This window comes from Mirounga angustirostris, unplaced genomic scaffold, assembly GCF_029215605.1.
Source record: "Mirounga angustirostris isolate CCGP_5_RB_7025 unplaced genomic scaffold, mMirAng1.0.hap1 SCAF_9, whole genome shotgun sequence".
NCBI classification, from domain to species: Eukaryota; Metazoa; Chordata; class Mammalia; order Carnivora; family Phocidae; genus Mirounga; species Mirounga angustirostris.
Genome location: NW_026991717.1, coordinates 33578794 through 33599374, shown reverse-complemented (window position 1 = coordinate 33599374; position 20581 = coordinate 33578794). Strand labels below are relative to the sequence as shown.

The 20581-nt window shown below is 37.0% G+C and overlaps 1 protein-coding gene and 1 pseudogene across 6 annotated transcripts in view; one reads left to right on the top strand and one right to left on the bottom strand.

Moving 5' to 3' along the window:
• The window catches only part of NEO1 (neogenin 1), a 252544-nt gene that overhangs the window by 162692 nt on the left and 69271 nt on the right, over positions 1-20581 (top strand). The window lies entirely within an intron of this gene.
• Positions 8035-8683, bottom strand: LOC123861030 (V-type proton ATPase subunit G 1-like; annotated as a pseudogene).

Here is a 20581-nt window from a genome sequence, read left to right as displayed (position 1 = left end):
GCACACAAGAATGGGAGGAGTATTTTGTGTTCATTTTATTTTATAACTTCCTTCAACTGTTTATATAAGTCATTTATTTAAACCAGCAGTTGACTGCAAGGGCTGCTTATCAGAGAACACACCTACCAAAACTCTCCAATAGAGTGCGTTCCTCTGATAGCGGATGAGTTCTTCTCTACCTTTGGGATTTAGTTCCTCAGAGGAAGAACTCTAAAGTCTGTGGGATCATCACATGCAACTTTTATTCCCTTGCTTTGAAATTATTTGAATACTCAAAATATGTAGCCTTGGTAAAGGATTTTTATGAGTTTATGTTCACATTGCATTGTGCCTCTCACCAGTCTCCTAGCTGTTTAGCAGCTGTGCTGGTGGACATTTCAGGTATTTGCATAGTTTGGAATTATTTCATTTTGGAGTGTGCTGTTCTCTCACAACCCTGGAAGACTGTTACTAAATTCATAAGCACCAACTTCCATTGGGCCTCAGATACCTGCAAGATCCTATTAGGTTTTTCTAGTCTACTTCCTTCCCCTTTCTTGCATATCAATTATTTTAAAAACTCTATGCTCTTCATTGGACATTCTTTCCTGCAGACCTACTCTTTTACTGCCAGCAGTTGACCACATTTCTCAATTCATTGGAATTTGAGATTCTTTTTGTGCTGTAATGCATGGTCAGTTTTTTGATGACAGTTCTGTGGGTGTTATGTTTGCTGCTATTACTGTTTGTAAATGTCTATTAGATCAAACTTGTTAATTGTGTTTGTAAACTCCTTTAGAGCCTTACCTAATTTTTTTGTCTACTTGATCTGCCGATTTTTAAGAAAATAAATTTCTATGAAAGGTATGATTGCAGATTTGTTCAGTTCTTGTATTTCTCACTACCTTTGCTTTGTATATTCAGAAGCTGTGTTATTAATGCATTTGGGATTATGACTTACTTTCCTTGTGGATTATCGTGTTTCATCAAATCTAAGAAGATAAAATGCATCCTGATTTCATAGACTTTAAAATGTGTGAAAAAGTATATCATAGAATCTAGAAAACATGGTATTTATTTTTATCAGCAGGAAACATTCATTTTTCCCTGATTAATTCTTGTTACCTTCAATTATGTTTTGTTCGATATTGACATTACTAAACCTACTTTCTTCTTAATAGCATTGCCTGATAAATACTTTCTTTTATTTTCAAACTTTTGGTGTCCTTTTTTTATTGACTGTAGACAGCTTTACACTTATTTTTATGTCCTTGTGAGTCCTGCCAACCCATCTTAATTGGTTTCTATTTATCAAATGGTTACCTTTAAAATTTTTATGTACATATTTAGCCATATTTTTTTTAGCAGCAGTTAGGGTTAACCATGATCTCTTCCTCCTCACCAAATAATTAAATACTTCATCACACTTTCACTGCCTTCTTCACACATTATGCCTTCTCCCCAGATACATTCTTTGCACTACAATTTCCACTTTCTTGGGTTTGTTGTTTTAATTTATTTGCTAGAGTGTACCTGGAAGTAAATTTCTCAGAAAGGGTGTGTGAAAAGTAAATTTAAGACCCCATATCTGAAAATATAATATTTGCTCTCATACAAAGCTTCATTATCTTTTTAGTATACTCTTTGGAATCTTTTTCTTGTTCATATAATAGTCGTCTGTTTTATCCTCTGTAAGCTGTGGAATTTCTATCTTTCATCCTTTGAATTCTGCATTTTTGTGATACGGATTATTTTCTTCCTCCACCTCCAATTCATACTGTCCAGCATTGAGTGGTCCCTTTAAAACAGACTTCCATCTAGGGGTGCCTGGGTGGCTCAGTCGGTTAAGCGTCCTACTCTTGATCTCAGCTCAGGTCTTGATCTCAGGGTCGTGAGTTCAAGCCCCATGTTAGGCTCAGCATGGAGCCTACTTAAAAAAATAAAAATAAAAATAAGTACACACAATAAAACACACTTATATGTGTTTAGTTCCAGAAAAATTTTATGATAAATATTTGACCATTTATTGCTCTTGCTGCTGCTTCTTTTATCTCCTCTTAAACTTTTCCTTTACATGTCACTTGTACTTGAGTGTTTTGTTCTGGCAAAATCCCTAGAATTACTTTGCAGTCTACTAATTTGATCTTTATTTAGGTCCAATTTTCTTTTCTGTCTGTATTTTTTAATAAACCTTTAATTTTAGAATAGCTTTAGATTTATAGAAGAGTTATGAAGATAGTACAAAGAGTTCTTACACATTCCACACCATTTCCCCTGTTGTTAACAATGTAAGATGTTAACAACATCTTGGTTGGTATTGGTATTTTTCACAGTTAATTAAACAATATAATGTAAACATACATTTTTTTGTTAACTAAAATTCATACTTTATTCGTATTTCCTTAGTTTTTATCTTACGTCCTTTTTGTTTATCCAGTCCTATCCAGAATGCCACATTACATTTAGTCATCATATCTCGTTAGACTCCTCTTGGCTGTGATAGTTTCTCAGAGTTTCCTTGTTTTCGATGACCTTAACAGTTTGAAGGAGCATTGGTCAGATATTCTGTAGAATGTGCTTTTATTAAGAATTGTCTTGATATTTTTCTCATGATTATACTGGGAATATTGTTTTGGGGGAGGAGGACCAAAGAGGTAAATTTCCATTCTCATCACATCATATCAAGGTATAAGCTGTCAACATGACTGACCAGTGTGGATGTTGACCCTGATCACTTGGCTGAGAGTAGTACTTTGCAGGTGTCTCCACTGTGAAGTGACTTCTCTTTTACTTTTCTGTATCACACACTTTGAAAGAAGTCACGGTACACAGCCCACGCTTATGGAGTTGGGAGTCACACACCACTTCCTTTTGGACAGAGTATCTACATAAACTATTTTAAATTCTTCTGTTCAGGAGATTGTCTGTTCTCCCCCATATATTTATTCAGTCATTTGCTAATATTTTCTTAAGGATTTTTGCATCTGTGTTCATGAGATACATTGGTTTTTAGTTTTCTGGTAACAGTTTTGATATTAAGATAATGCTTTATAGAATGACTTGGTAAGTGTTCTTTCTCTTTCTGTTTTTGCAAAGATATTATGGGGCATTAGTATTATTTGTCCTTTGTGAAATTCACCAGTGAATTCACCAGTGAAACTATCTGGGCCTGGTTCTTTCTTTATAGAAGTTTTAAATTGGGGCACCTGGGTGGCACATACAGTTAAGCAAACAACTCTTGGTTTCAGCTCAGGGCATGATCTTGGGGTCGTGAGATCAAGCCCTGCATCGGGCTCAGCTCGGAGTCTGCTAGAGACACTCTGTCCCTCTGCCTCTCCACACTACTCGCTCTCTCGCTCTCAAAAATAAATAAATCTTTTTTTTAAAAAAGAAAGTTTTAAATTATTGACTTCATTTCTTTAATAATCATAGGGCTGTTGAAGTTATCTATTTCTTCTTGTGTGAGTTCTCATAGCTCATGTTTTTTTTAAGTATTTGGTCTGTTTTATCTAAGTTACTGAAATGTGGACATAGAGTTATTTGTAGTATCCCCTTATTATCCTTTTAATGCCTGTGAGAGCAAGGGTGATGGCCCTCCTTTCATACCTGGTATTAGTAATTTGTGGCTCTTTATTTTTTTCTTGGTGCCTGGCTAGAGTTTATCAGTTTATTGATATTTTCAAATAAGCAGCTTTTAGTCTTGCTTTTTCTGTTGTTTTCCTGTTTTCATTTTCATTAATACTGTTCTAATTTTTATTATTTCATTTTTTCTTCTTGATTTAGGCTTAATTTGCTCTTCTTTCTGTAGTTTCCTAAGGTAGAAACTTAGGTTACAGACTTAAGTTTTTTTTTTTTTCTTTTTTAATGTATGCATTAATGCTGTAAATTTTTCTCTAAACACTGCCTTTGTTGTTTCCCACAAAGTTTAATAAGTTGCATTTTCATTTTCTTTCAGTTCAAAATATTTTCTAGTTTTCTGTGTGTCTCCCCCTTTGACCCATGTATTATTTAGATGTGTATTTATTTTTAAATATTTGGGGGTTTCCCATCTATATTTCTGTTACTTATTTCTAGATTAACTCCACTGTGGTCAGAGAACATACTTTTTTTTTATGTTAATGACCATACATTACATCATTAGTTTTTGATGTAGTGTTCCATGATTCATTGTTTGTGTATAACACCCAGTGCTCCATTCAATATGTGCCCTCTTTAATACCCATCACCAGGCTAACCCATCCCCCCACCCCCCTCCCCTCTAGAACCCTCAGTTTGTTTCTCAGAGTCCGTAGTCTCTCATGATTCGTCTCCCCCTCCCAATTTCCCCCCCTTCATTCTTCCCTTCCTACTATCTTCTTCTTTTTTTTAACATATAATGTATTATTTGTTTCAGAGGTACAGGTCTGTGATTCAGCAATCTTACACAATTCACAGCGCTCACCATAGTACATACCCTCCCCAATATCTATCACACAGCCACCCCATGCCTCCCACCCCCCACCACTCCAGCAACCCTCAGTTTGTTTCCTGAGATTAAGAATTCCTCATATCAGTGAGATCATATGATACATGTCTTTCTCTGATTGACTTATTTCACTCAGCATAATACCATCCAGTTCCATCCACGTCGTTGCAAATGGCAAGATTTCGTGGTTTTTTGATGGCTGCATAATATTCCATTGTATATATATACCACATCTTCTTTATCCATTCATCCTTCGATGAACATCTTGGCTCTTTCCACAGTTTGGCTATTGTGGACATTGCTGCTATAAACATCGGGGTGCACGTACCCCTTCGGATCCCTACATTTGTATCTTTGGGGTAAATACCCAGTAGTGCAATTGCTGGGTCATATGGTAGCTCTATTTTCAACTTTTTGAGGAACCTCCATCCTGTTTTCCAGAGTGGCTACACCAGCTTGCATTCCCACCAACAGTGTAGGAGGGTTCCCCTTTCTCCGCATCCCCGCCAACATCTGTTATTTCCTGACTTGTTAATTTTAGCCATTCTGACTGGTGTGAGGTGGTATCTCATTGAGGTTTTGATTTTTTAATGATTTTTATCCTTTTAAATTTGTTAAAATGTGTTTCATGGCCCAGATGTTGTCTCAGGGAATTCCCATGTAAGTTTATGAACAACATGCATTGCCCTTTTGTTGGCTGGAATATTTTTTAAATGTCAGTTGGATCAAGGTGATTGGTAATGCTATTCAGGTCATCTATATTCTTACTGATTTTCTTTCTGCTTAGTCTACAATTTACTGACAGAAAGCTGTTTAAACTCTCCAATTATAATAGTGAATTTACCTATTTCTGTTTGCAGTTCTATCAATTTTTGCTTTATGTACTTTGGCATGCTTTTTGGGGTGCATATGTGTGTAGGATTGTTATATTGTCTTAGAGAATTGAAAACTTTTTCATTATGTAATGCCCCCCATATTCCTAAGTAATCTTCCTTATTCTGAAGTTTGCTTTGTCTAAAATTAATAAAGCTAGCTATTCCATTTTTCTTTTGATTAGTGTTAGCATTTTATATCCTTCTTCATCCCTTTACTTTTTCTTTTTACTGAATTCATTATAATTTTTAGTCATGTAGTCTTCTAATCAAGGGATATTTAAACTACCACCACTAACACATGAAGATCTTTTAAAAAAACTATGTTTATATAAAAAGGGATCCTCCTCAAAATATTGGAGTTATTGTTCTAATCTGTACCAAAAAGATGTTTCTAACTCAGCTGAGCCTCCTTGGACAGGGCCTAAGAAAAGAGTTTGTAATCTGCTTCCTGATCACGTCCCTTTCATCCCTTGAATATTATCGTGTACCGGCATTGCCCTAGCCCATGGCTTTCTGTTCCAGCTATCATTGTCCTTTACTTCTTCTCTATCTTATCTTCTCCCGCCAATATTCTTTTCCCAGTTTTTTTGATTGCAGTAAAATACATATAACGTTTACTTTCTTGACCATTTGTAAGTGTACAGTTCATTGCCATTAAGTACATTCATATTGTACACCTGTTACCACAGTCTGTCTCCAGAACTCTTTTCATCTTGCAAAACTCTAACTCTCATAGACTGTCTTTTTTTTTTTTTTTTTAAGATTTTATTTATTTGACAGAGAAAGACACAGCGAGAGAGGAAACACAAGCAGGGGGAGTGGGGGAGGGAGAAGCAGGCTTCCCACTGAGCAGGGAGCCTGATATGGGGCTCGATCCCAGGACCCTGGGACCATGACCTGAGCTGAAGGCAGACGCTTAAGGACTGAGCCACCCAGGAGCCCCTGTCCATCTTTTTGTGACTAGCTTATTATACTAGGCGTAACGTCCTCAAGGTTCATCCGTGCTATAGCATATGTCAGAATTTCCTATCTTTTTAAAACTAAACAGTATTCCATTGTATGTATATATAACATTTTGCTTATCCTTTCATCCATCAGTGGATACTTGGGTTGCTTCCACATTTTAGTTATTGTGAATAATGCTATGAACATAGGTGTACAGTTCTTTTGGATTTATACCTAGTGGAATTGCTAGATCCTGTGAATTCTATTTTTAATTCTTTTGAGGAACTGCCATTCTGTTTTTCATTGTGGCTGTACCATTTTACCATTTTACATTCCCACCGGCAGTGCACAAGTGTCCCATTTCCTCTACATTCTTGCTAACACTTGTTATTTTCTGTTTTTGTTGTTTTTGTTTAATAGAAACCATACTAATGGACGTAAAGTGGTCATCTCTTTACTTTTAAATGGGTTTAAAATGGGTTTCTTATAGACAACATGTCTATAGTTAGATCTTGTTTTTTTAATCCATTTGGACTGTCTCTGTCATTTAATAGGTATATTTAGACTACTTATGTTTAAACTGATTATTGATGTAGTCAGATTAATAGCTATTGTGTTTGTATCTGTTTTCTTTCTATTCATTAATTTTTTTGTTGTTTCTTTCCCCTCTCTTTTTCTGCCTTCTATGGTTTTGAGTATTTTACATGATTCCATTTCATCTCTCTTAGTGTCAGTTATACTTCTTTTTAAAAGTTTTTGGTGAGGAGCGCCTGGGTGGCTCAGTCGTTAAGCGTCTGCCTTCAGCTCAGGTCATGATACCAGGGTCCTGGGATCGAGCCCCTCATTGGGCTCCCTGCACAGCAGGAAGCCTGCTTCTCCTTCTCCCACTCCCCCTGCTTGTGTTCCTGCTCTCGCTCTCTCTCTCTCTGTCAAATAAATAAATAAAATCTTTAAAAAATAAATAAATAAATAAATAAATAAATAAATAAATAAATAAATAAATAAATAAAAGTGTTTGGTGATTGCCCTAGACTTTACAAATATATTTTTAACTAATCTATGTTCATCTTCAAATAACACCATAATAACACTTCTAATAACACTTCAAATAACTAATCTATGTTCATCTTCAAACAAAGACTGCTTCTTTTAGTGTAAATACTTTATAACAGAATATTTCCAATTCCTCCTTCCCGTTCCTCTGTATTGCAGTTACTCGTTTCATTTATCCATATTACTGCTTTAAGCAGTTACCTTTTAGATTAGTCAAGAACACGAAAAACAAAAGATTTTATCTTAGGTTCATTTATTCCTTCTCTGACACTCTTTTTTTAAATGTAGATCCAGGTCTTTGGTTTAATTTTTCTTCTGCTTAAAGAATTTCTTTTAACATCTTTTTCAGGACAAATCAACTAGTGGTAAATTCCATCAGTTTTTTTTTGAAATGCATGACAAAGTCTTTATTTTCAAATGATTATCAGTACACCAAGTAAGAACATGTATACAAGTTCTTGAATTCTATCATCTAATAATTTTGATTAAGAGAAACTAAGAGCAGCCCGAACAATATATACTAGTATTTGCTATTCCACCCTTAGCCGAAAGGACAACTTGAGGCCAGCAGCTGCTTCACACAAGTTACAGTAACTATTCACTACTTTTCATAGAGAAAGCCCCTGACCTTCAAGAAAGCTTTAGGGGGAAAAAAATGTAATCCCTTTCTTTCTTTAAACAGATTTTTTTTTTTTTTTTTTACTACATCTGAGAAAGAAAAAGTACTGATACATATGTTGCTTGAGCTAAAAGGCATAGGAAAACAGACAACGTATACACATTAAATTTCTAAGAAATATGAGGTAAAAGGAGAGAATCTTTGGATAAGCTCTACGTTTGTACAAATAAGCTAGATTTACTATTCTCCAAGAAGTGAAGGGACCTACTACATAATATACAGAAATAGTTTAATGCCTTTTCACAAGGATGTAACTACTCAAGCTTTGCTGAAGCTTCGTATCCCATGAAGGCACCTAACATGCCAATCTGCACGCAGAGCTGCTCCTTCCTCCCCTATCCATTTATGTGGTAGTTTTCATGGATTTCTGGCCGGATGTCACAGACAAAGACCAGCAGGTTATCCAAGACTTTATCCCTGTTCTGCTGGAAGTAGGCCTGGAGGATGGTCATCTTCTCCTGGGTCTTCTCCACTTCGGTGCTGCAGCTGCCATGGGATCCCAGAGCCGCAGCTTCCCTGGCCTTGAACTCCTTCTCTCTTTGCAGGCGGTATTGTTCAGTTTCCCTGAGCTGCTTCTTTGGCCTGCTTCAGCCTCCGGTTCTTTTGCTTGTGGGCCTCTGACACCTTCTCTGCAGCCCGCTTCTCGGCCTGCAGCAGCTGCTGAATGCCCTGCGACTGGCTGGCCATGGCAGGGGCGACTCTGAGGCCGAGGGATGCGGCCTAAATCGGTTCCAGCAGGTCCCTTCCCATCAGTTTTTGTTTGTCTGAGAAACTGTTTCTCCTTCACTTTTGAAGGATAGTTTTAGAATAGAGAATTAGATAGATATAGAATATAGATACAGAATGCACAGTTGGTGGTTATTTTTTTCTTTCAACACTAAAGATTTCATTTCACTCTCTTTTTTCTTATGCGTTTTTTTGATTAGGAAGTTCATTATAATCTTTACTGTTCTTCTACAGGTAAGGTGATTTTTTTTTCCATGCTGACTTCTTTCAAGAATTTCTCTTTGTCTTTGGTTTTCAGTGATTTGAATATGGTATGTTTAGGTATGATTTTTTTTTTTTTTTACATTTATTTGGTGTTCTCTGAGTCTCCTAGATACATGGTTTGGTATTTGTCTAATTAATTTTGGGAAGTTCTCAGCCATTATCACTTCAGATACTTTTTTCTGCTCCATTGTCTCTTTGTTCTCCTTCTGGTATTTCAGTTAGACATATGTTCTACTTTTTGATATTGTCCCACCGTTTTTAGATGTTCTGTTTTTTTTTTTCATTCTTCTTCTTTTCATTTCAGTTTGGGACCTATCTTCAGATTGATTCTTTCTCAGCCATGTCAAGTTTCAGCCCATTGAAGGCATTCTTCTTTTCTGTTACTGTGTTTTTTATTTGAAGTATTTTGTTTTGATTCTTTAGAGTTCTGTCTCTTTGCTTACTCATCTGTTCTTATATGTTATCTACCTTTTTCATTAAAGCCCTGAGCATATAAGTCATGGTTATTTCACATTTCCTATCTGATAATTCCAACATCTATGTCATAAGATACTGTTCTGATGGTTGTTTCATTTCCTCAGACTGTTTGTGGTGTGTTTCTTCCCTTGCCTTTTGGCATACCTTGTAATTTGTTGTTGAATGTTAGGCATCTTGTTTCAGGTAATGGGAACTGAGATAAATAGGCCTCTAGTGTGAGGATTTATGTTAATCAAGGTAGGAACTGGGTTGTGTTTAATGTTTATTGTAGCTGTAGATATCAGGGGTTTCAAATACCCCTGTTGTACTTGATTTATTGGCCTTTCCTTTTGACTTTAGAACTTTACCATGTTTTGTTCCTCAGAGAGTTTCATACAGTTCTTTCACCTGTAATCCACTGTTACTTTCCTTGAGTCCCATTTGTGTGGTGTTGAGATATGAACAAGGAGTACCATTTTATGATTAAGTCTCAGATTTTAAATGGGCTTGTGTCTCCTGGCTGTGACCATCACAAGTGGTATAGCTTTTCCCCCTACTTCCCATTCCCTTCCTTGCTGATAGTGTTTCCGATCTATTCCTTAAAGCCCTGTCCTGTGCTGACTGTAGGTTGTTGTATTCTGCCCTCTCTTTGCCCCCCACTCCTCTTAGGTGAAATAAGAAACCTATAAGTTGGAGGGGGTAGAACTTCCATTCTCTAGCTGGAATAAGGTTTCAAAATGGTGCTCTAGCAAAGTCTTTTCTTCTGGAAAGTTGGCCTTTGTTATGGAAAATGCTCTGGGCATTTTTCACAGTTGTTACTCGACCCGTCTCCCCACCCCCATATGGGAGATCTTTTTTGGATCCTCATGGTGAGAACCTGGTAGAGTTTCTAGAAGGAATGCCCACAAAGATATACATCATCTGTAAGACTGTGGCCTCCAGGAATTTCTTATTCTTTTTTTTTTTTTAAGATTTTATTTATTTATTTGACAGAGAGAGAGCACAAGCAGGGGGAGTGGCAGGCAGAGGGAGAGGGAGAAGCAGACTCCCCACTGAGTAAGGAGCCCGATGTGGGACTCGATCTCAGGATCCTGGGATCATGACCTGAGTGGAAGGCAGACGCTTAATCTACTGAGCCACCCAGGTGCCCTGGAAATTTCTTATTCTTACAATAGTCCACACTCAATCTCCAGCAGTTCATCAAAATTACCATTTAAGTGTCCTATCAGTTCATGTCTCCAGTGGCTTCGACTTTGTGTAAGCAGATCTTGGTTGCTCTATCTCTGTGGACACACCAGCTTTCCGTATTTGGGGGTGGCAGTTTGGCTTGTCATCTTAGTTCTCTGATGAATCCAAGTTGTTCATTTTAAGTTTCATTCTTTTTTAAGTTTGTCCAGCTTTTTCCTGGACAAGAATGATGACTTTCAAGCTCTTTACATACAGGACTGAAAACAGACATCTCTCCTGCCTATATTTTTAATTTCTAAGGTCTCTTAATGTTTTGCAAATAATGAGCTATTCTTGTTTTATGGTATTCAGATCTTTAACATCTTCTTTTCTCTTTTTTTGAAGTTTGTATTTATTTATTTAAGATTTATTTATTTATTTGACAGAGAGAGAGAGCACAAGCAGGGAGAGTGGCAGGCAGAGGGAAAGGCAGGCTCTCTGCAGAGCAGGGGGAGCCTACTGCAGGACTCGATCCCCGGACCCCGGGATCATGACCTGAGCCAAAGACAGATGCTTATCTGACTGAGCCACCCAGGCACCCTTACGTTTTTCTTTAAATTCCAGTTAACATACAGTATAATAATTAGTTTCAGGTGTACAATACAGTGATTCAGCATTTCCATGTAACACCCAGTGCTCATCACAACAAGTATATTCCTTAACCCTCCTCACCTATTTAACCCATCCCCTACCCACCTCCCACCCCCAAAAAAAGAAAAAAACTCTTAAAAACATCTTTAACATCATTTTTTTTTAAGATTCTATTTCCTTGAGAGAGAGAATGAGAGAGAGAAAGAACACAAGTGGTAGGGGGAGGGGCAGAGGGAGAAGCAGACTCTCCGCTGAGCAGGGAGCCCGATGCGCCCAGTACCCTGGGACCATGACTTGATCCTAAGACAGACGCTTAACTGACTGAGCTACCCAGGCACCCCGATCTTTAACATCTTTTAAAGTTTTCTTCCATTTTCTTATTCTGTTCTCTTGGTTATTATTTCTTTTATTGAGTTTTGTACCTCTTTTTCATTGTGTTAGTTCCAAATGCTTTAGCTTCCTATGCATATTTATCTTTATCCTTGTTTGCTTGTTGTTTACCTATGTAGTCTATTCATGAAAGTTTGCCCTAAGTACTCTTTTCGGGAAAAGGGTTTTAGGTCAAGGGTAACACCAGGGCAGTGTGTGACTCAGTGTGAGCAGAAGGGGAAACATCTGGCCCAGGTATCCCAAAGATTGTTCTTTACTTAATTGCCCATGTGTTTTCTCATGTCTTTAATCTGTGAAACATGTCTGGGCTTGCTCTTATCTGCTCATTTAAAAAATGTTTTCTCCTTTGTCAGATTGGGCTGTAGATTTACTCTATTCTTTTGTTTTCACCAAACCACTTCCTATTTTTTAAGAAGTCCTCAACATTTTAATTTTAAGGATGGCATCTTTTCTTCTCCAGCTATTTTTTTCTGTAATTTCAAGAGATTTGGATTGAAGGAGAAAGTAACTTAATAATAGATTTAACTACTCCCGTTGTTAATAATGAGTTAATACTAATTGCACATTTACTCTCATAGGGTTTCTGGACTGTATTCCAACATGAGGAGAGGTCGCCCCCGATACCAAAGCAATTCTTGGACACCAGCAGGCGTGTTCAAGAGTTCAACTCAACTCTCACACTGTCTGCTCAGAGATAGCATCAGATTCCACAGGTTAAGGGCTCAGTCCTACAGCACTCCTCCCCCCACCCCGCACCCCCGCTCCCCTGACCCCACCACCACCTTCAGACACTAGTCCCAAGTCCCAGGCTGTCACTTGTGCTTCTGACCAACTGACTACAGATTGCAGTTCCAGTGACCTCCTCCTTAGGTTCAGTTAATTTGCTAGAGTGGCTCATAGAACTTAGAGAAACACGTTTACCAGTTTATTAAAGGATATGATACAGGATATGAATCAACAACCAGTGACGACATACATAGGTCAGGGTGCCAAACAAAGGAGCTTCTATCCTCATGGAGCTTGGGGTCTGGCTTGTTGACATGTGAGAGTGTTCTGGTTCCCCAAGCATGGAAGCTCTCCAAAAAAGGTCAAAAAGCTGTCCTCTTGTTTTTTGGGGTTTTTTTTAAGATTTATTTATTCTGAGAGAGAGAGAGCGAGTGCACGTGAGTGGGGGGAGGGGCAGAAGGAGAGGGAAAGAATCCCAAGCAGACTACCCACCAAGCACGGAGCCGGATGCAGGGCTCAATCCCATGACAGTAAGCTCATGACATGAGCTGAAACCAAGAGTCGGATGCTCAACCAACTGAGCCATCCAGGTGCCCCTGTCCTTTTGGGGTTTTATGGAGGCTTCATTACATAGTCATGATTGGTTAAGTCATTGGCCATTGGCTGATTCAACCTTCACCCTTCTTCCCTCCTTAGAAGTGGTGGGAGTTGGGAGGTGTACTGAAATTTCCAAGCCTTTAATCATATGGTTGGTCCTTCTGGCAACCAGCCCCCACCTTTGGGTGGGTTCCAGAAGTCACCTTCATTAATAACTAGATACCCATTTTACCTTTATGGCTCTGAAGCGTTTTCAGGAACTGTGAAGACCAGATAGAGTTTTTAAAATACATCCCAATATGTGCCAGGGAACATGCTAAATGCCTTCAGTGTATTATCTCTTTTCATCTTTACATCAACACAGTAACATGGATGTTGTTATTTGTATGTATACTTAAGAAAAATGAAGTTTAAAAACATTAACCTGCCCAGGATCCCACAGCTAAATATGTGTCGGAGCCAGGATATGAACCTAGCCTGTCCGACTGATTGGACAAACAGATCCATTTAAACGCTAGCCTAAAACTGTACATACATAGCTTCTACCCCATCAAACTCATTGACTTCAGTTCCTCACCCACCTTGCTTTTTATCACTTAAGTTGTTTCACTCTTTGTTTCACTCTTAAAATGTAGTTCCCTCCTACTAGGACCAAATTTTGTACATCTTTCAAGACCCAGCTTTAAATACCACCTCAGCTGTGGCACTGTTGTCAGTCTTCCAGCAGAAATAAATCTCTTTTTACCTCATTTTACATTTGTTTGATCTCCTTTCTAGGACTGTCTGCTTTCTCCTTTAATATAGCCATTGGGTGCATACGGTTCTTCCCTACTAAACTGTAAGGTCACCAGGAAAAAGATTTGTGCCTTTTATTATTTGTGTCCTATATCTGTATTATTCCTAGCATTGCCTGACATGTAGCATTTCAGTAAGTATTATTAATAAATAATGTATATTTAGTTTAATTTTTGTCTTTATAACTGCATCCTTTTAAATCAATTTTTACATCAGGGTTGTTGACTTATAAATATATGTGTGGATTTTATTTAAATATGAGTAGGGATCTTGAGCATATCTGTTTTAATCCTGCTGATGGGATTAATATTTATGAATATCCAAGAAATGGAAAACAGTTTTAGAACTAATTAGGTGGAGACTCCTTTATTATACTGGCATCAATAAAAGTATCTAAATTTGAATGAAAATTTCAGGGAAATTCAAGATATTCGGGACTCATTTGCATGCTAAATAAACATTTTGATTTCTTCTTCTAGAAGTTAAATAATGTGGATTATAATATGGAAGATGATTCCCAAATCAAAAGTAAGCAACAAATAAATCATTATTTCTGTCACATAAACCTAGAAGGAAAATAGCATGTATCTGCCAAGTTTTAAAATTCATGTTACAGTTTCACAAAGCAATTTGGTTATAAAGTATCTTTCTTTGTAATACTACATAGCAGTGAGATTTGGGCCACTTCATTTTTTTAAAAGACTTTATTTATTTGAGAGAGAGAGAGCACGAGAGAGAGCACAGGGTTAGGGAGAGGCAGAAGCAGGCTCCCTGCTGAGCAGGGAACCTGATGCAGGGCTTGATTCCAGGACCCTGAGATCATGACCTGAGCCTAAGGCAGATGCTTAACAACTGAGTCACCCAGGCACCCCAGACCTGTGCCACTTCAAACAAGTGACGTGTTAAACATAGAATAGCAAAGATTTATTAGCAAGATCATTTTTTTCTGTTTCAGAAGATCACAGAATTTGAGAATTATGAGTTTTATCTATACAGTGATTGTCTTAAGAATAACCTTTACCATTTTCCAATGATAGGACATTCTTTCTCATAAGACATCCCATTCTACTATTGGATAGAATTTTGTTTAAAAAGTTATTCCTTACTTTAAACTAAAATGTTTTTAAAATCTCGGTTTTTTGGAGCTTCTTTCTTACCTATACTTTGAAACTTTAGAATCTATAAAAACCTTAAGATTTTTAACACTAACTCTCATGTGGGGGGCATCCAGCAGAATGAGATAGAGCATAGGCTATGGGGCTATAGCTATTTATTTATATGAGTTTCCTGAAAGCAGATGTTTATAAATCAGATTGTTGACAGTATAAGAGGATGCTAAACCTAAATCATCATCATTGTGTAGCATTATTCCTCTGCTTTAGTTTTCTTAATTCAGTATCATTATATTTTAAATTTGGAAATAGTGGTGAAATTGTATTAGTTTGAGAAAGGGGGAAGAAATCTTTTTCTTATGATTCTCACTTATAAGCTTCCATGAAATATGCCTAATCTGTTGAGAGACACCACTGGGAACAACCGGTGCACAGCTTTGAACTCATTGTAACTGCCACATATTTTTCAGTGACTCCTTTATGTGATAGATTACTCTCAGGAGCAAATAATCTGCAGCTCTTCTCACATTCTGTTAGAGTTTTTATTTTTAATAAAGTGCTATGATTAATAGCCTAATGTAATTGTTGTTTCCCTGTTGAGTGTAAATGCTTCATTTGAATGTCTTTAATCTGAAGGAACAGTTGTTTTATTGGACTCTGGTTGTTTTTCTGTGCTTCTCAAGGTTTTTTGATTGCTTTCTTTGGGCTTTTTATAGTGGGAGGAGAAAATGAACTTCTCTATCAGAATTGTGGAGTAGGACCCAATAGAGAAATGTTAAGGATGAATACTGACATACTTGAACATTCATAAATATATTTTTATGAGAATTTTGGAATGGGACAAGCATCTATTGGAATTCTGATTGATTTTCCAATGTCAATTATGAAAATACCTTGTCTCTTTGGACTACTGGTATTCTAATGATATTACATTATAGATGCTTTCTGAAATGCCAGGGTGCTTTCACTAAGTTGTTCTTTGTTTTTGTTGTTTTGGGGTTTTTTTTTAATTTATCTTTTGCAAATTAGATTTAAAGTATAAGGTAAGACAGGTAGAAAAAATCATTGAAAAGTTGAGAAATTGTGCATTGAGTTTTTACAAGAATCTGGTGCCCCACTCATCAATAGACAGTTGTTTTTTGTTCTTGCTCTTGAAGTGGTGATACCCTTCAGCCTGGTCATTCCTACATCCACTCTCAGGAGCATGACTGGAAGCAGAAGTATAGGGAACACTTCTGTATAACCACAGAGCAATTTTCCTTTTGTTCAGAAATCCAGAGTTTCAGGTCAGACTTCTTTGGCACTAACCATTGAGTACTTCATTAGTCCTAACCAGAAGCCAGCTACATTTGTTAATAGTGTGGTAGGCTAATAAGAAAATTTGAAAGGTTATCTTGTGAAATTGAGTATTGAAAGCATCTAACTTTTATTTGAAAAATAAGTTGGGTGAAACTTTTACAAAATAGAGAAAAATACATCAAGATTAATTTGGAAGTTGATTAGCATATGTGCATATGTGTACTTATATATACACAGATGTTATTCTGGCCTTTTTTTTTGGTTAATAAGGGTATTTTGCTTTGTCTTAGAATTTAGGGAGAGCTGCTTATTTTTGTATAGTTAGTTAAAAGTCTTTACTTTCAGGGCATCTGGGTGGCTCAGTTGGTTAAGCATCTGCCATCAGCTCAGGTCATGATCCCAGAGTCCTGGGATTTAATTCCACGTCAGGCTCCCTGCTCAGTGGGGAGTCTGCTTCTCTCTCTCCCTCTGCCCCTCCCCCTGCCCCTTTTTTCTCTCTCTCTCTCTCTTTCGCTATCTCATTCTCTCTCTCAAATAAATAAATAAAATCTTTTTTTAAAAGGTCTTTATTTTCAAGTATGCTAATTCTCTTTAGAAATTCAGCTTCCAAAGTTTTCTTTATGATATAAATTCATATTTAAAATCTTTCATATCCCCACAGTTACATATTGTTGTTCTTAAATCTTTTCTTATTTTTTATTTATTTAGTCATTGAATGAACATTTTTTTTTTAATTTTTATTTATTTATTTGATAGAGAGAGACACAGCGAGAGAGGGAACACAAGCAGGGGGAGCGGGAGAAGCAGGCTTCCTGCCAAGCAGGGGGCCCGATGCGGGACTCGATCCCAGGACCCTGGGATCATGACCTGAGCCGAAGGCAGACGCTTAACGACTGAGCCACCCAGGCGCCCTGAATGAACATTTTTAAATGTATAGTAGATATTAGTTTCTACAAAGGAAACAAATGAGCATAGCAATTTAAGTAAAAATAAATGTTTTTTCTAATGACTAGAGCTTAGAAATTTTTTTTAAAAAGAATTTATTTGAGAGAGAGGAGGGAGCACAAGCAGGGGAAGTGGCAGGCAGAGGGAGAAGCAGGTTCCCCACTGAACAGGGAGCCCCACTGCAGGGCTCTGATCCCAGGATTCTGGGATCATGAGTTGAGCTAAAGGCAGATGCTTAACCCACTGAGCCACCCAGGTGCCCCTAGAAATGTTTTAAATACAATGGTTTTTTTTTTATTACAGTGGTACCTCTTTGAAAGAGTATTTTTAATTATTGTAATAGTTTAAAAGTAACTAAGAACTTATATTTCTGACCATGACAGAGTAACTAGTACTGGACTAGCCCTCTTGATGTAAACAGCTAGAAAATTGGACAAAATACATAATAAGTATTTTCAGACATTTGAAAACATGCAAGACCATAATCCCTAACAGAAGGGAAACAAGTGAGAGGAGCCCCATAGTCAACCCCCAGCTCTCTGCCTGGAAGCACTTTCCAGACTGCACCACAGGGCTGGGAAAAGGGAGCAGACAGCTTAGCAGTCTCAAAGAGCTAAGGAGACAGACATCAGAGTTTAGGGTGAGAAAGGTAATTGGAATTTGTGGAGCAGCCCATTAGAGAGAAATGAAATGTGCAGAGAAGCTCAAGAAAGCTGTATAGTGTTCCCCTTGACTCTTTCACTAAATACTGAGCTGCACATACACAGAGCAAGACTCCACAAGTTTAGCAAAGAACATCTACTAAGGAAAGACCAATTACTGGAGAGCTGGAAAATTCCTGGAGCATACAAAGGGTTGAGAAATATTATATTCTATCCAATCAGAGTATAGAGAACTTGTTGAACACCCCATGTCTTCAGTGGAGACTACAGAAAGGCTATATTGTGAGAGTAGGGCTAATATAGATCTAGACGCAAGGCCACTGTAGAACCATCATTAACAGTTTAAAACCAACCTTGGAAGGAACACGTTGATCTGTGAGGTTAACTGCCGGACAGAACAAAGTTCAACACTCTGCTAAGGAAGACAAAAAATCCAAACAACCAACAGGTTAGCATACATGATGTGTAACATATAATCAAAATTAGTTGAGAGGCAAAGAGAGGAAGAAAGGAAAGAAAGGGGAAGGGAGAGAAGAAGAGAAAGGAAAGGAAAAGGTAAACCATAACCTGGAAAATAAAGTAGCTATTGTAAGTATGTTCAGGGATATAAAGGAAAACATGAACACACTGAGGGAACAAATGGTGGTTCAGTAAAGAAATGGAAATATAAAGAATTTGGAATGGAAATTTGAGTACAATATAATATACAAGTAACACTTGGAAGAGTAGAAGTTTCCAGGAAATAAAAAAAAACCTTAAGGAAAATCAATGATGCTAGCAAGTATAAATTTATCTTTTCAACTATCTTGATGAACTGTGCCTAAAGGTTCACTTAAGTTAATGCTAATATAATCACTATTAACATAGATCTACACATTTGGAACATTCTTATATAGCTCTGTACAAGCAGTATAAAAATAATTTTAAAGAGTTACATAAGTGCTGTATAGGATAGCAAAATAAATTTATTAGTGTTACAAGTGAGAAATTGTATGGCCTTTAGGTTATTGGTAGCTCAGTAGATCTCATCAGTGTGATACAGATACCAAGAATCTATTTTAATCTTTGATTACAATGACAAAAATATATAGTATCCTTATTTATGTTTTGGTCATTTAATTTCAAGAGTTTATAGAAATGTTTTGAAACTATATTATAAAGGGAACAGAAAAAAGAACTGGGAAATTTTTATCAAAAGAAGAGGACTATCCTCAAATACTTGAAAGTAGTCTTTGTTCATCAGTTTTGTTTCTTAAAAAAAAAATGAAAGTAGTCTCATTCATATTTAAGAGTGTGGTATTTAAAAATATTGAAAGTTCTGTTTATATGGAGACTTTTTAAAAACTTTTCAAAATAATTTTAGAATTGCAAGTGTTACAAAGAGCACAGAGCGCTCTTGTAGTATACCCTTCACCCAACTTCATCTAATGTTAACATCTTAAATAATCATGGTACAATAAACAAAACTAAGAAAACTACAAACTTTATTCTGATTTTACCAGTTTTTCCACTAATGTCTTTTTTCTGTTCCAGGATCCAGTATTGGATCCCACATTGCATTTAGTTGTCACGTCTCCTTGGTCTCTTCAGTCTGTGGCTGTTCTTTTGTCTTTCATGCCCTTGACACTTTTGAAAAAAGTATTGGTCAGGTATTTTGTATAATCTCAATTTTGGTTTTATCTGGAATTCTCTCATGATTACATTAGGTTAATGGATTATATTAAGGTTATGGATTTTTTTGGACAAATATTACAGAATTGATGTACCCTTTCAGCACATCCATATCAGGCTTATATTACACCAATATGTCTTGTTATTTGGCAACGTCAACTTGATCATGTGGTTAAGGTGGTGTCAGTCAGATTTCTCCATTGTAAAGTTATTTTTCTTTTTGTAATTAATAGATACTTTAAGAGATATACCTTGAGGCTGTGCAAGTATTCTATTTTCCCTTAAGCTTTTGGGGTGAAGCTTTTTAATTGCTGGGCTTTATTATGGAACAATTGGATAGTCATTCTTTTCTGTTATTGTTGCTAGGACCATACCAGATAGCAAAATTTGTCAGTCTTCTCAGCTGCTCAGTTTATCCAGAGAGGAATGCCTCACTCTCCTGCTTCGTGATGGGAAGCTAGGTTTGCCAGCCTTCTGGAACTTGCTGAAGAGGGTGATAGGGAGTTTCGTATTTTAGTATGTGGTCTTAATCCCCTTGTTGGTTACCTCTGAGCTCAGAGCCTCTCTGATTTAGTTTCTCCTGAGTATAAACCTCTTGTCTCCAGGGGTGAGGTAGAGGTTTAATAGCTCCTAATTCCTGTCCCCCACATCATCCCTGTCTCCTGAAGTGCTCACAGTTCCTCAAGGTCAGTTGGTTTGAGTCTCATCAGTTGTCCCTTTTGGTGTACGTGGATCAACTCTGCTCCATTAATTAATCTGTCCACTTCCTTTTTGCTTGTATTTGGGGTTGGAATTACAGATATCTCTTGGTTTTGTCCAAAATGGAGTTTGTGTTCATATTTCCTGTTCTGTTTGTTGTTTGGGGATATTTATAAAGTGGTGTACCCAGAAATGTATTTAGCCCTCTGTCCTAAAACTGAAGCCAAAAAAAGTTTTCAGAAGACTATTTGGCATCATTTCTGAAGCATTCAAATACACAAGCCTTTGGCTCAGCATTTCACTTCTAGGAATTCATCTTGCAGAATTATTTACACATGTGCACAAAGATACATGTATAGGAAAATTTTCAGAAACATTGTCCGTAGCAGCCAAAAAAATAATGGGATCAGCCTAAATGTAAGTAA